Source organism: Lepidochelys kempii, chromosome 1 (genome assembly GCF_965140265.1).
Source record: "Lepidochelys kempii isolate rLepKem1 chromosome 1, rLepKem1.hap2, whole genome shotgun sequence".
Taxonomy (NCBI): domain Eukaryota; kingdom Metazoa; phylum Chordata; order Testudines; family Cheloniidae; genus Lepidochelys; species Lepidochelys kempii.
Genome location: NC_133256.1, coordinates 198332396 through 198348299, shown reverse-complemented (window position 1 = coordinate 198348299; position 15904 = coordinate 198332396). Strand labels below are relative to the sequence as shown.

The 15904-nt window shown below is 45.9% G+C and overlaps 1 long non-coding RNA gene across 1 annotated transcript; it reads right to left on the bottom strand.

The window, feature by feature from the left end:
* Positions 1–331: 331 nt before the first annotated feature.
* LOC140905471 (uncharacterized) lies at positions 332–15518 on the bottom strand. The gene is made up of 3 exons (XR_012156860.1): positions 15442–15518; positions 14782–14912; positions 332–401 (listed from the first exon to the last, which is right to left on the bottom strand). It is a non-coding gene; the product is annotated as an uncharacterized lncRNA (long non-coding RNA).
* Between the last annotated feature and the right edge of the window lie 386 nt (positions 15519–15904).

Below are 15904 nucleotides of genomic sequence, written 5' to 3'. Positions count from 1 at the left end.
TGCAGCAGTCTGGACATTTGATAGGTTGGGGCCTGGCACAATACCCATTGTATACAATATTTAATGAAAGACTCACTCTAGCTCTGCAATCTTTGTGTTTCCAGTTCACTCTCCCATACCTTTGCCTCTCAAATGGCTCCTTATTTGTGCATATTAATGGCCTTATCCCAATTAGGGGGTTATTTGCTGTCACTGCAAGACACAAGGCTATCCTCCTTCAATGGCAGTTTTAAAGGTAACATAAATATATCTCCTTCAGCTTAGTAACTTTGATCTGTATCAAAGATGACTTGAGGAGTGATATCCAATCTGTTACAATGACATAACTGAGAGGATCATTCAAATGCTGGTAAAAATTTTTAACTTCCGGAGTCCCAGTTTCACAGTGAGTTGTGTCAGTCCTGTTTATATAGGAAGGCAAACACACACATGGATTATGCACACCATTAAAACCTGAATGAAGAATCTTGCAAGCATTACACACACTGAATTTGCCATTGGAAATTGAGACTGACATTTAACTATGGCTGGAGTTTGTTTTAATCATTGTCATTTGGAAATCTCAAATCATTGTGCATAGGGTGAGAATGAAGTTAATAAAAGCCTCTCCCTGTTCCAGCAGTCTCTTGGATACAACTATCTTTTAACACACAGGAAGAAACATTCTTGCCCTTCTGATATAAAATGTTAATGACCCATATGAAATGCACCTAGATACCATGCTATAGGCGGCTTAGGATTGTGCAGAAAGAACAACAATAAAGGCTGAGGAAAGAAAGAACTTGCTCAGTGTTTCATTTGCAATACTTACAGCTGTGAGCATGGAAGCAACAAACAAAGGCTTTATTTATATTTTTGGCTTGTTTGTTTAAAAGTCAAGAATAATACAGATAATTTCATATCTTTCTATCTAACTGGGACAGGGATAGAAAAGGCCTGCCACCTTGTTATCTAGATGCTAAACCAAATAATGAAGTAACAAATCATCTGAACAATGACATTTCCTCTCTATCGCCTGGGTTAAAGAGGTGTTCAAATGTGTTTTGTTGACCTGATTCACTATTGCATTATTCTAGTTTTCCACCAGTGTAATTCCTTTATTTCAATGGAGTAACACTGGTGCAAAACAGGAGCAAAACAGTGGGTGAATCAGACCCAGTGTCTTGGAGGGTCTGTTAGTGGACATTTTGATGAAATCGTTACCCACAAACAAAGATGCATCTTAGGTCTGGGTTTTAACACAGTCTAGTTTAAGGCTCCATCAGAGTCCCAGAATAGAATGTTTTGCTCTCAGTCCTTGATAGTCTAAACTTGGCTCTTCCTAGATGCACTGTCCTTGTGGAGCAGTCAATAGCTGTCTTGCAGGTCCACAAAGGGAGAGGCCTGTGAGCTAGCCAGTCCTTTGCAAGGGTTTGTAAGTTAGGACCTCTAGTTCACTAGTACCAATGATTGTTATAGACAGTGACCAGAAGTTTCAGAGTAACAGCCGTGTTAGTCTTTATTCACAAAAAGAAAAGGAGTATTTGTGGCACCTTAGAGACTAACCAATTTATTTGAGCATGAGCTTTCGTGAGCTACAGCTCACTTCATCGGATGCATACCGTGGAAACTGCAGCAGACTTTATATATACACAGAGAATATGAAACAATACCTCCTCCCACCCCACTGTCCTGCTGGTAATAGCTTATCTAAAGTGATCATCAGGTTGGGCCATTTCCAGCACAAATCCAGGTTTTCTCACTCTCCACCCCCCAACACAAATTCACTCTCCTGCTGGTGATAGCCCATCCAAAGTGACAACTCTTTACACAATGTGCATGATAATCCTGATACATGTTCAACGTCCTGTGTGAAGTGAGGCAGTGGCTTCTGTCCAGGCCAGGTGCTTTCGGTACAAAAAATCACTGTCAGAACGGGCAATTTCAGCAGATGCACCAAGAATTGAATAGGTTAGCAAAGGCTGAACTATTGTTTTGTCTTCTGTGTGGAGCCCCTTCATGTGACTACGGAGGCCTATTTCTGTCTGTGCTCTACCTTTTGTGAACATGGAGAGAGGACTAAGTTTCAGGGCTGTCTACAAATTTGAATATGCATTAAGGTAAAGGCAAAAAAGCAAATCTGTACTACATATCTACTCTCAGCACCATCACCTGCATGTGATTCAACTAGAGATTTCTGAACCAGAACGTTGGATCTCAATATCCCTAAAATGTGGATCCCAGGGGAGAGCCCTGTACATGCTATGGACATAGCTGGTGTAAAAGAGCATAGCTCCTTTGAAGTCAAGGGAATTACACCAACTCAGGATCTGGCTCTGTGTGTCCTAGTCACTATCATGGGGTGAACAAAAAGCCCTGGATCTGAACTATGGACCCGTCTCTAATTTTAAATAGGCAAAAAATAAATCGTGTACTCTTATTTCTCTCTGAAAGACACAATGCCACACCCTGGAAATTTCCACACCAGGACCAGAAGAGATTGTATTTTAATGAAGTAACCTGATATTTAAAGCTTCCTACTCTGAAACAGCTGTAAAGAAACTAAGAAAGGTTACACAGGGACAGAGAAGTGAAGAGAACCATTCTGATTAATGAAAGAAGTGTGTAACAATAGATGAATTAATCAATAACTATGTAGACGCTAGTGGAACAGTTGCCAACCAGCCTGGAAAGTTTCTTTCTTGCGTAACAGAGTCAAACTCTAAGTGCTTTATTGCTCAACAGGGTAATTTTCTTCTTAAGCCTTAAGCTTTGCATTTTGCCTGTAATTACTGACTTTTCAAAAATGTTGGCCCTTTTGTTTGCATTTTGTTTTCTTCCTTAGATGAAAGGGAGGAAAAAATGGCAAATGAAACTGACTTGGTAAGTGACTTTGGGTGCCCTACATTGAAATACCTGTGGCAAAGAAAGAAGAATGTGTAATGGGACCTATTTTGAAATCTGACCTCATAGCTTAGGTCTCCCAAAGAGGTGAACATACACCTGCTGGATTTATGAACTGGGTCTCCTGGACACACATCAGATAAATGCACAAGGAATGTATTATTTGCACTTCGACTACCAGCTCCATTGTGCTTGGTGCTGTATGAGACACACCCGCACTGGCTCTGATCAAGCTAGTGCACTACAAACAGAATGTAGCTGCAGTTGTATGAGGAGCTAGATGCCCCTTCTGCCGCTTGTGTCACTGCGACTATACCTGATTTTTGAGTGCTAGCATGATCACAGCTAGCATGATTGCACCCCCAGCTCAAAGTGCAGACTCACCCAGAGTCAGAGTCCCTGTCCTGAAGAGTTTACAGTCTAAACAGACAGACAAGGTTGATAAAGAATGGGAGAGGTAAGTGACCTACCCAAGGTCACACAGGTCAGTGCTAGCTGGGAATAGGACCTATAGCTCCGGTCTCCTGACTCCTAGTCAAGTGCCTATTCCATTACACCATGCTGAATGTGGGGCTTACACACACTCTGTGGGTCGGCCCACACATTTGTCATGGGTAAGCATAGGCGAGCCGTCTGTATCGTAATAGTCACATAAGTTATCCCAGTGAGTGTAAGTTGGTCAGAAAAGCAGGTGTTGGTGGGTGTCTGTGCCTATAGCAGTGGAACCTACACCAATTCAGCATGTAGATGTCTAGAAAGAATTTTGTTAAACACAGAGAGACCAGTTTTCCTTCTCACTCACATGTAGATCAGGAGTAACTTAATTGAAGTCATAGATTCATAGATATGAAGGTCAGAAGGGACCATTATGATCATCTAATCTGACCTCCTGCACAATGCAGGCCACAGAATCTCACCTACACACTCCTGCAATAAATCTCTCACCTATGTCTGAGCTACTGAAGTCCTCAAATTGTGGTTTCAAGACTCCAAGGCGCAGAGAATCCTCCAGCAAGTGACCTGTGCCCTATGCTGCAGAGGAAAGGGAAAACCCCCCAGGGCCTCTTCCAATCTGCCCTGGAGGAAAATTCCTTCCCGCTCCAAATATGGCGATCAGCTGAACCCTGAGCATATGGGCAAGATTCACCAGCCAGATACCCAGGAAAGAATTCTCTGTAGTAATTCAGATCCCATCCCATCACAGGCCATTGGGCCTATTTACTATGAATATTTAAAGATCAATTAATTGCCAAAATCATGTTATCCCATCATACCTTCTCCTCCATAAACTTATCGAGTTTAATCTTGAAGCCAGATAGGTCTTTTGTCCCCACTGCTTCCCTTGGAAGTCAGTCAAGTTATACTGGTGGGCAGGGGTGGCGAGTTATATGGGCCTGTGGTGCCCGGGCTCCAGGAATATTCAGGGCCTGGGGACCCAGCTCCACCAATGTTCAGGGCCAGGTCTCTCCCCCAGCCCCGCCTGCTGCCCCCACGTACCTCCCCCGAAGTGTCTCCCAGCCCCACCTGCTGCCCCCAGGTGATTTAAAAGGGCCAGGGGCCCCCGGTTGCCGCTGTCACCACTGGCAGTGCAGTGGGGCTAAGGCGACTTCCTGCCTGCCCTCACTCCGTGCCACTCTCAGAAGCAGCCGGCATGTCCCTGCGGCCCTGAGGGTGGGGGGTGTCTCCCTGTGTTGCTCCCGCCCTGAGCGCTGACTCTGCAGCTCCCATTGACCGGGAACTGTGGCCAGTGGGAGATGTGGGGGTGGTGCCTGCGGGCAGCAGTGCGCGGAGACCCCCGGCCCTCCCACCTAGGTGCCGCTGCCAGAGGGGTGTGTGGGTTGCTTTCAGGAGCCACCCGAGATAAGCGCCACACCCCTCACCCTTTCCTGCACCCCAACCCCCTGTCCCAACCCAGAGCACACCAAACTCCATCCCAGAGCCTGCCCCCCCTCCAGCACCCCAACCCCCTGCCCCAGCCCAGAGCCCACACCCAAACTCCCTCCCAGAGCCCGCCCCCCCAGCACCCTAACCCTCTGCCCCAGCCCAGAGCCCACACCCAAACTCCCTCCCAGAGCCCGCCCCCCCAGCACCCTAACCCTCTGCCCCAGCCCAGAGCCCACACCCAAACTCCCTCCCAGAGCCCGCCCCCCCAGCACCCTAACCCTCTGCCCCAGCCCAGAGCCCACACCCAAACTCCCTCCCAGAGCCCGCCCCCCCAGCACCCTAACCCTCTGCCCCAGCCCAGAGCCCACACCCAAACTCCCTCCCAGAGCCCGCCCCCCCAGCACCCTAACCCTCTGCCCCAGCCCAGAGCCCACACCCAAACTCCCTCCCAGAGCCCGACCCCTCCCCCTCCTGCACCCAAACTCCCTCCCAGAGCCTTAGGCAGGTGTGTGGGGGGGGTGGGACTTGGATCCTTTCTGGGCACCACCAAAAATTATACTAACCTGACACCCCTGGGGAGAAGTGGGTCCAGAAGGAAAAGCAACAACGGTAAGAGTGAGAGATAACATAGTGGAAACATTCTCTTATATGCTGTGTTCTGATGCTTTCCCCCCCACTTCATCCCATGTCATTCTGTCAGCATATAATTTACATTCTTTTTGCATAACTCACTAAATACTTAATCACTGCAACTCTGCTTTACCACAGACACCCATTTATGCAAGCATTCTGACCAATTTACACTTGATGTGTAAGTCATAATTCTGTTGAATTTGGCCCAGAGATTTAAATTGCAGATGGTTCATGTGTTACAACTTCTTGCTGTTCAGAGCTACCCCACTGCGTAAAGAAATTAAGATACAGGAACTATTTGATAGCAAATTGTCCATTTACTATCCTGTCAGAAAAATATATCCAAATCCCAAACTTTCTCTTATGCTGGCTAAATAATACTCACAGAAGAGTTATCAGGTGAAAAATGAAGGTGATTTGGATTCTGAAAAGCCTTAAGAGACAAGGTGGGTGACAGATTTCAGAGTAACAGCCGTGTTAGTCTGTATTTGCAAAAAGAAAAGGAGGACTTGTGGCACCTTAGAGACTAACCAATTTATTTGAGCATAAGCTTTTGTGAGCTACAGCTCACTTCATCGGATGCATACTGTGGAAAGTGTAGAAGATCTTTTTATACACACAAAGCATGAAAAAATACCTCCCCCCACCCCACTCTCCTGCTTAGGTAATAGCTAATTCAAAACAAAAAGTGAGTTACTTCGAAATAAAACTGATTCCGTTCACACGACCAAACCAGTTTTTTCGATTTAAAGGGCTCTTTAGTCCGATTTCTGTACTCCACCTCGGCAAGTGGAGTAGCGCTAAAATCGAGATCGCAGTTCCAGGTTATAGGTACCGTGGACGCAATTTGACGTTATTGGCTATCTCAGAATGCTCCCTTGTGACTGCTCTGGACAACACTCTCAACTCTGATGCACTAGCCAGGTAGGCATTAAAAGCCCTGGGAACTTCTGAATTCTGTTGCCTGGCTGCACGTGATGGCTTACTCACACCAAAGTGGCAGGCACTTCAGTATAAGAGGCAAAATGCGAACTTGTACAGAAAGAACATGTGCTGTGTACTATGAATTGCCTGTGTCACTGAGAAACAGTGTCCCCTTTGTTCTCTAAAATGTATCTTTTAAAATACTACCCTCCCTTTTTCTCCTCCCGCAGGTGCAAGTGTTTCAACGTGGCCCCTATCTACTCAGTCCCAGAGGCTGGTCCAGATTAGATTAGATTGTGACTGCTCTGGACAACACTCTCAACTCTGATGCACTAGCCAGGTAGGCATTAAAAGCCCTGGGAACTTCTGAATTTCCTGTTTGGTCACCATCAGCACAGGCGACCATTCAGTCCTGAATTTGCAGACGAGCTCCAGCATGGTCCGAACGGGAGGTACTGGATCTCATCGCATGTTGGGGAGACAAATCTGTTATGGCAGAACTACATTCCAAAAAAAGAAATGCAAATACATATGCTAAAGTCTCCAGGGCCATGAGGGAAAGAGGCTACTCCAGGGACACAGAGCAGTGTCGTACAAAAATCAAGGAGTTCAGGCAAGTGTACCAAAAAGCCGAATGGGTGCTCTGGGTCACAGCCCCATACATGCTGCTTCTACCGTGAGCTGCATGCAATTATGGTGGGGGGGGTGACACCACCACTACTCCACCACTGTCCGTGGACACCTGCAAGGGGGGAGTAGCATGGAGCGAGGAGGATGAGTTTTTGGAGGACGAAGAGGAGGAGGAGGAGGAGGACAGTGCACAGGCGGGAAGTGGGGAATCTGTTTTCCCCTCTAGCCAGGAACTATTAACGCTGGAGCCAATAGCTTCCCCCCACTCCCAAGGTGGGCTCCTGGACCATGACCCTGGAGAAGGCACTTCTGGTGAGTGAGAGCTTGATTGGAGCCACGCGGTGGGGGGAAACCCAGCCACGCTGGGCTGTTTGCGTTTAGTCTAAAGGGCTCATCCCTGCTCAGAGCCTCATCGGAGCCACGCGGTGTGTGGGGGGGGGGGGAGGAGAAGAGGGTGCTGTGTGAAGCGATCATCCCAGAGAGCATGCAGGCTCTCCTTTTATATGGAAAACCCACCAGGCATTGCTTGCTATGGGAAAGGGGGCCCAGCAGTTTGAAAGCATTGAAATGAATGTCTAAGAAGCAGAACGCTGCGTGCCCCTAGGGCTTACCATGGCTGCCTGCAAGCTGAATTCTGTTGCCTGGCTGCACGTGATGGCTTACTCACACCAAAGTGGCAGGCACTTCAGTATAAGAGGCAAAATGCAAACTTGTACAGAAAGAACATGTGCTGTGTACTATGAATTGCCTGTGTCACTGAGAAACAGTGTCCCCTTTGTTCTCTAAAATGTATCTTTTAAAATACTACCCTCCCTTTTTCTCCTCCCGCAGGTGCAAGTGTTTCAACGTGGCCCCTATCTACTCAGTCCCAGAGGCTGGTCCAGATTAGAAGGTGGAAAAAATGAACTCGGGACGACATGTTTGCTGAGCTCATGCAGTCCTCCCGCACTGACAGTCCCGTAAAGTGTCCCGCGGAGTCCCGTAAAGTGTTACATGAATACGAAGAGAGGAGGGACGAGTGCGATGAGAGCAGGCAGGATGCTATGGTCAAGCTCATGGGGGAGCAAACTGACATGCTCTGCTGTATGGTGAATCTAATGCGGGAAAGGCAGCAAGACCACAGACTGCCACTGCAGCCCCTGTATAACTGCCCTCCCTCCTCCCCAAGATTCATAGCCTCCTCACCCAGATGCCCAAGAACATGGTGGGGGAGGCTACGGGGACCCACACAGTCAGCCCCAGAGGATTGCACAAGCAGCAGAAAGCTGGCATATCCAAAATTTTAATTTGGTTTCTGGACTTGTCCTTCCCTCCTCCTCCACCCTCTAACCCACTACCCCCACCCTCCCCCATCTAGCCTCTGATTTCTCTCAGTGTTTTGTGCAACAATTAATAAAGAACGTTTTTTAAACAATTGTGACTTTATATCCTTTCATATACGTAGGGGGCAGGTAACTTTAAGAGAAACAAACACAACTGTCACACCGTACCCTAGCCAGTCATGAAACTGGCTTTCAAAGCTTCTCTGATGTGCAGCGTGCCCTGCTGTGCTCTTCTAATCACCCTGTTGTCTGGCTGTGTGAAACTGGCCGCTAGGCAAGTTTCCTCAACCTCCCACCCCGCCATAAACGTCTCCCCCTCACTCTCATAGATATTGTGGAGCACACAACAAGCAGCAATTACAATTGGAATATTGGTTGTGCTGAGATCTAACCAAGTCAGTAAACTGCACCAGCGCGCTTTCAAACGTCCAAACGCACATTCTACCACCATTCTGCACTTGCTCAGCCTATAGTTGAACTGCTCCTTACTACTGTCCAGGGTGCCTGTGTACAGCTTCATAAGCCATAGCATTAAGGGGTAGGCTGGGTCCCCGAGGATAACTATAGGCATTTCAACATCCCCAACAGTAATTTTCTGGTCTGGGAAGTAAGTTCCTTCCTGCAGCTGGTCAAACAGACCAGAGTTCCTGAAGATGCGAGCGTCATGCACCTTTCCCAGCCACCCCACGTTGATGTCGGTGAAATGTCCCTTGTGATTCACTAGTGCTTGCAGCACCATGGAAAAGTACCCCTTCTGGTTTGGGGGCCAAGATAGGGATATGCGTTCCGTCTATCACCCCACCGCAGTTAGGGAACCCCAGCGCATTAAAGCTATCCACAGTGGTCTGCACATTTCCCAAAGTCACTACCCTTGATAGAAGCTGGTCAATGATTGTGTTGGCTACTTGCAGCACAGCAGCCCCCACAGTAGATTTGCCCACTCCAAACTGATTCCCGACTGACTGGTAGCTGTCAGGCGTTGCAAGCTTCCACAGGGCTATGGCCACTCACTTCTCAGCTGCTCTCATTTTGAGGGCTGCTCTCATTTTGGTGTCTTTGCGCTTCAGGGCAGGGGACAGCAAGTCACAAAGTTCCATGAAAGTGGCCCTACACATACGAAAGTTTCGCAGCCACTGGGAATCATCCCATACCTGCAACACTATGGGGTCCCACCGGTCTGTGCTTGTTTCCTGGGCCCAGAATCGGCAATCCACAGCATGAACCTGGCCCAACACCACCCTGATCTCCCAAGCGCCACATGCCGTGCTTCTAGGAACATCTGTGCCCATGTCCTCATCAGTAGAGTAATTGCGCTGTCGTTGCTTCCTCGCCCGGTTTTGCAGGTACTGCGCATGCTGCTGGATAACGCACGAGGTATTTACAATGGTCAAAACTACAGCAGAGATCTGAGCGGGCTCCATGGCTATGGTGCCTGCACGGGTAATCCTGGAAAAAGGGTGCAAAATGTAGGAGAGCAGAGTGGCAGCGGAAGAGGTGCTGTTCGGTTCACAATAGCCGAAAAAAGGCGGGAAATGGTTGTGTTCTGTGGTTTTCAAGGAGATGGGAGCCCAGGACAGACAACATGGGGAAGTTCAGTAGCGCGGCAAGAGCGGAAGAGGAGAGTTGGAGGCAGAAGCTATGCTGCTCGGTTCACGATGGCCGAGCAGAGTTCGCAGCGGAAGCGTTTGATGAGGAAGAGAAAGAGTAGATACTAGAGATTACATAGGAAGATGAGAGGAAATGAGAGGTGGATTCATAGTAGCAGGAGAGCAGCAGTGCACCGTCTGCTGAAAGCAGTATGGCGTCTGCACGCCAAAAAGGCGCGAAACGATTGTCTGCCGTAGCTTTCACGAAGGGAGGAGCGACTGATGACACACACCCAGAAACACCCACAAGAAAGTTTTTGCCTCATCATGCACTGGGAGCTTAACTCAGAATTCCAGCGGGTGGCGGGGACTGTGGGATAGCTACCCACAGTGCACAGCTCTGACATTTGATGCTAGCCTCGGTAATGTGGATGCCCTCCACCAAATTCACATGCTTTAGTGGGGACACAGAAGACCGAATGTATAAAATCGCTTCCGAAAATTCTAATATAATAATTTCAAAATAATTTCATGCTGTAGATGTACCCTATCTTACACAGGGCTCTTCTTCAGGTCTTTTGTTCAGGCCTTAAGGCAGAACAATGGGAAATGTTCAGGCTAAGGAAGATGCTAGTAGGTGCCCTGAATGGCTCAGAGATTGGGTAGTAGGATGTGGAGTGTCTCACCTCCAAGTCTTCAAGTCAAATATGACACCAAGATCAGTAAAGACTGAAAATCATTATGAGGTTCAGGTTGTTTGGTGGCCCATATGACAAGTGTTAGGGTTTCAGTCCACTTTCTAGTAGGCAGGTGGGCACATCATAGAAGTTCACATCATAAAAGGCACTCCTAGCAAAAAAGCTGTGACTGTAACAAATGTGGAGACAGAAGTTTTTTCTCCTGCCTTTAGGTAATTGGTAAGGACTTGCCTACATGGGGAAGCTATGGTGTGGTTGAGGTAGGAATTAATGTAAAGTGCTATAGCTATTCTGGAATAATTCCCTGTATGGACACACTTATTCCAGAATAAGAGTTTATCTACCTGGGGATACTCGGGAAAGTAAATCCAAATTAGCTCTTAAAGTGCATTTGTTAAACCACATTAAACCCCCTGTGTGGATGCTCCTATTAAAAATTAAAGTGACCGTACTTTGATTTAGTTTTAAACACTTTGGAAATGAATTAAACTAAATCGAAATTAAGGCCACTTTAATTCTGAACGAGAGTCTCCTCACACAGGTTCAGTGTGGCTTAACTAATCCACTTCGAATTCATACCTCTAGTTCACCTGGATTATCTTTCCTGAGTGTCCCTGTGTAGCTAGGCCCAAAGAATGTCCACTCGGGGAGCTATTGTGGAATAGCAATGCTGGTCAATTCCCCTGTGTAGATAAGACCATTGGTAGGATGGCGTGTAGAAACTCATACTGGCAATGCCTCTGCTTTGCCTGGTCTGCTGATGAACAGAATTGGTCTACCCTGAGGACTGTCAGCGTGGCACCTGTTAGACTACCAGTTCTAAATTAAATTAAGAGCGAGTAAGTGACTTTGCAATATCTAGGGTGAGCTTAAAAATGACCATCATTGCACATGATGCCAGTGCATCCTGATACTTTGCTGCTGGGGGCGGTTCTCATACTGCCAGAAATCGACACAATAAAGAATTTTCAGGCACTTGCACATCACAAAGCCTCCCATTCTGTCTCTGGCCCTGCTGCCGTTCTCCCGCAATCCACCGAGGAGGAGACGTAATGAAGAGTGGGTGTGGGTGGCATTATTTTTAGGCAAAGGGGAAAGCTGACCCTTTTCAGAGAACTCTTCATATAGAGAATGGTTCCAACACCATCCAAAAATGAGCTTAGGGAATCAACACTTAATGAGCAAGACCAATGTGCACTGAGGGGCTGTAGTTACTTCTGATTTTCATCAGCATAAAGGAGAGAAGAATCAGGCCAATGGTATATGTGTACCTTGGAATAGTGCTTGTCAACCTGTACCATACTACGGCCCCCTCTTACAACAAGATAGAATTTTGGGACCTCCCTCCCATCTAGCCAAAAAGAAACAGAGGGTGGGCATCACCCCCTTGAACCTTGTTTGCAATCCCCAGTTTGAGAAAACTGTGCGTTTAAATCTGAGCCTGCCTGCACTAGCCTTTAGAGCGCTCAGCAAGAGCAGTTTTACCAAGACTTGGGATGAATCTGAATCAATGAGTTGAAGTTGAGACACTTCATATCCCATCACCAATCCCCTGAGCCCTCTACCGCCCTTGCTAGTTTCTGTGCTAAGCTGTTTATTTCCCATATCCATAAAACTCTTCAGTGGAGCTTGGCAGGCCTTAAATAATTTGATCAGGTTTTTGTGTTTTTTAAGAACTCGGATAATTTTTTCCCTCCTCCTCCCAATCTCGACAGCTCTCCCTCACGTATTATTTAACCAATACAAAGAAAATCCCACCTGCAAGCAAGCAGGCTCTTAGTTTGTAAGAGGAAAGCTACAGTTTAACCCAGAAGAGATGCTAATCACTACTCACGTTATAATCACTCCATCTAATTAAAAACAAAGAGTAAGCACCAAATTCAAAAGCAACGTCAATGCTGGTGTGAGTTACGCATTGTGAACTTACATGCCAAGGGGCCATAAGAGAGAGCAGATAGCAGGAAAAGCAACAAACAGGAGGAATTAGGAGTGCATGAAAGAGTAAGTGCCCCTCCCATCAAGATTTATGTTGCACTACCTCACATCCTCATATTGATAGTCTTTCCTGCTATGCCTCCCCCCGACATGTCATTTATATCTGCATCCCAACATGTGTAATAATCACCACTGAGGTCACTCCTGACAGTGGCCCTCAGCTACTACAAAAAATTATATACACAGAGACCATTGTTTCATGGTCTCTGTGTATATAATGTCTTCTGCAGTTTCCACAGTATGTATCTGATGAAGTGAGCTGTAGCTCACGAAAGCTCATGCTCAAATAAATTGGTTAGTCTCTAAGGTGCCACAAGTACTCCTTTTCTTTTTGCGAATACAGACTAACACGGCTGTTACTCTGAAACCTTTGTTATGAGACCTTACAAGAGACCTTTTGCCTAAAGCATATTCCAGTTACATCATATTCACACTCATAAGCATATGAGTATGCATCCGATGAAGTGAGCTGTAGCTCACGAAAGCTTATGCTCTCATAAATTTCATAGAATACCAGGATTGGAAGGGACCTCAGGAGGTCATCTAGTCCAACCCCCTGCTCAAAATAGGACCAATCCCCAATTTTTTGCCCCAGATCCCTAACTGGCCCTCTCAAGGATTGAACTCAAAACCCTGGGTTTAGCAGGCCAATGCTCAAACCACTGAGCTAATTTGTTAGTCTCTAAGGTGCCACAAGCACTCCTTTTCTTTTTACTCATAAGCGTATTTCCATAAAATATATGGAGTGTGTCACACCATGCTTTAAGGCTTCGTTTTCAATATTTCTTTTTGCTGCACTAATACTGTGATGTACAAAAGGGGTGAAGACAGAACCAAGATGAATTATCTTTAGCAAATGCCTGATCTGCAGTGTATTATGGGTGATCCTCTGCTAGCCCTTTGACCCCAGAGGAAGATCCTTTCCTGCACTGACAGGGAGATGGACCACACAACCCAACTGCTCTTTTCCCTCTTTAGATTCTGTGACCACAGTGATCAAAACTGGTTATAGCTGAGGAGTCACATGAAAAGGGATTATTGCATCCTACTCAAGTCCTCTGTTTCAGCACAGAACAAGCGCACAACATGGGTAGCAGCAACTGAAGCTTCCCCCCAGGTAAATGTGCCTCAAATCTATGCAAACGGGACTGCCTCTAGTATTGAGAGGGCAGTACAAAAGCTTCTATAGCCCACTCAGTCCTTGATCCTTTCTGGGATGCCCACCAACAAGTGCCAGTTGTGAGATGGCCAAATATCTATTGTGAAGTGCATTGAGACCCACCAAATTAATATCAAACAGGCTACACAGCCAATCATTTCCAGCCTTTAACAACAGAAGTGCTACTGAGCCAATTCTTTTCACCCTTGTAGACTTTAGACATGCAGTGTATACAATGAGCTTAACTGGAAGAGCTATGTTAATCTCATTTTGTCAAATCAAAGGTAGGAATTTGTACAGCTGCGCAAGCTATCCAATGCAATAAACTGGCAGCCAAATATCTGCTATTAAATTAATTGCTGCTATCCCAGGTGAAAGGGAGATTACTCTCTTGGCTAGAGTCTAAAGTAAGAGATGACTTTATGGACCTGAGTCCGGTTTCACTTCCACATGTGTAAATCAGAGCTGCTCCTCTGAAGTCAATGGAATTAAAACAAGATCAGAATCAGGTTGGTTTTCTCTATGCCTATAGGTTCTAATTTAGCAAATCTCTCAGTATGTGCTTAACTTTACGCATGCAAGATTCCCCTACTGAAGTCAATGGGACTATCTATGCATATGCCTGAAGTGCTTGGCTGGGCTGAGTCCCATGTGCTCAGCACTGAGCCCCAGGTGCTTGAAGTTAAACATGTGAGCTCAAATGCTTTTCTGGAACAGAGTTGCTGTCCTCCCCATCTCTGTTTATGAACCTGAACCTCTCCAGGTCCAAAATAATTTTTTTTTTAAAAAGCATTGGCACACAGAAATACAAACCCAGTCAGCAACTAGCTTCAGAAGGAGAAAAACTATGGGAACTCAAAGAGTGACATACAGGCAATATGTCAAAACAAACCCACTGGGCTCTTATTTACACTGGTGTAACTCAGGAGTAACTCCACGAAATCAGTGCGGTTTATACTGCAGCAAAACCAATGTTAGAGCAGAGTTAGGCCCACAAGGTACATATTTTAAAAAAATCCTTGTACATGATATTCATACCTTAGATAATTAAGAAGAATCTAGCTTACCTGTACGCTGTTTGTCTTCTTTTTTTGGTCCTCACTCATCTTGGACTGTTAATATAGGCAGCTCAGTTTCACTTGTTTCTAGCTGGTTTCATTTCCTGGTTCTCATGCCCTAGCTCAGCGGTGCTGGGCTTCTGACAGGAAGAAAGAAAGGCAGAAAGATTTTAAAAGTTTTAATTGAAATCAAAATAGTGAAACACTTCTATTCTTATCAGGGTATTTATCTCCAACAGCATTTTGTGTGTGAACAGTGATTGAAAGGTTGGGATTTTCCAGAAGCCTAAGGGAGGTGGGTGCCAAACTTTTATAGGCTTCCTTGAAAAGTCCCAACCTAAGGCCTTAGTTTGAGACAGACTTTATGACAGTGTCCTTTAAAGAAAGGGGAACATTTTTTTCTTTCCCTGCCAAGCCCATCTCTTTCAAGACCTTGAGTTGCCTTTGCAAGAATGTCAGATAGATACACTGAACTCATAAGTCATTATTTATCTGTACTTCAGTAGCATCCAGTGATCCATTGCACTAGGCACTATATAAACGTCAAAGGAATACATTTTAATCAACAATTCTTCACAGATAAGACTGATCACATTTAGATTGCACTGGCTAGCTACAAGGGAAGAAAACCACGTCATTTCTGGCTGAGTTACAAATCATTTCACTCACTGCGAAGTGGAGTGGGGAGAGATGTGTTTGGGGAGCTTCTGGGTCCTATGTGTTAGTTAGACCCATGATCCTCCTGAATCAGAAAACAAAACAAACAAACAAACAAACCTCACCACACAACAGTGGATCCAGTATCATCCCACTTGATGGAAATCATTAATGCCTTCCGTAAAGGTAGCAAGTTTAAACTTCTGTTTGGTTTTTAAGTTTTGTTTCCACACTAGAAAAGCCTTGAACGTTAGGTTGTCTCAAAAAATTTCTGGGCCATTGACACAGAACATTCATTGCTTTGAAAATGCTGACCCAATTGTCTTCAAACTTGGTTTGTTTTGCAGCTCTCATTGAAAGTTTAATCCAGCCCAATATGAAATTGGACCCGAGTGTACATAAAGTTGTATAAGGAATTTCAGGTTGTATTAACTGACAAATAATTTAACAGTACATAAAGGCTTTGGATGTTTAA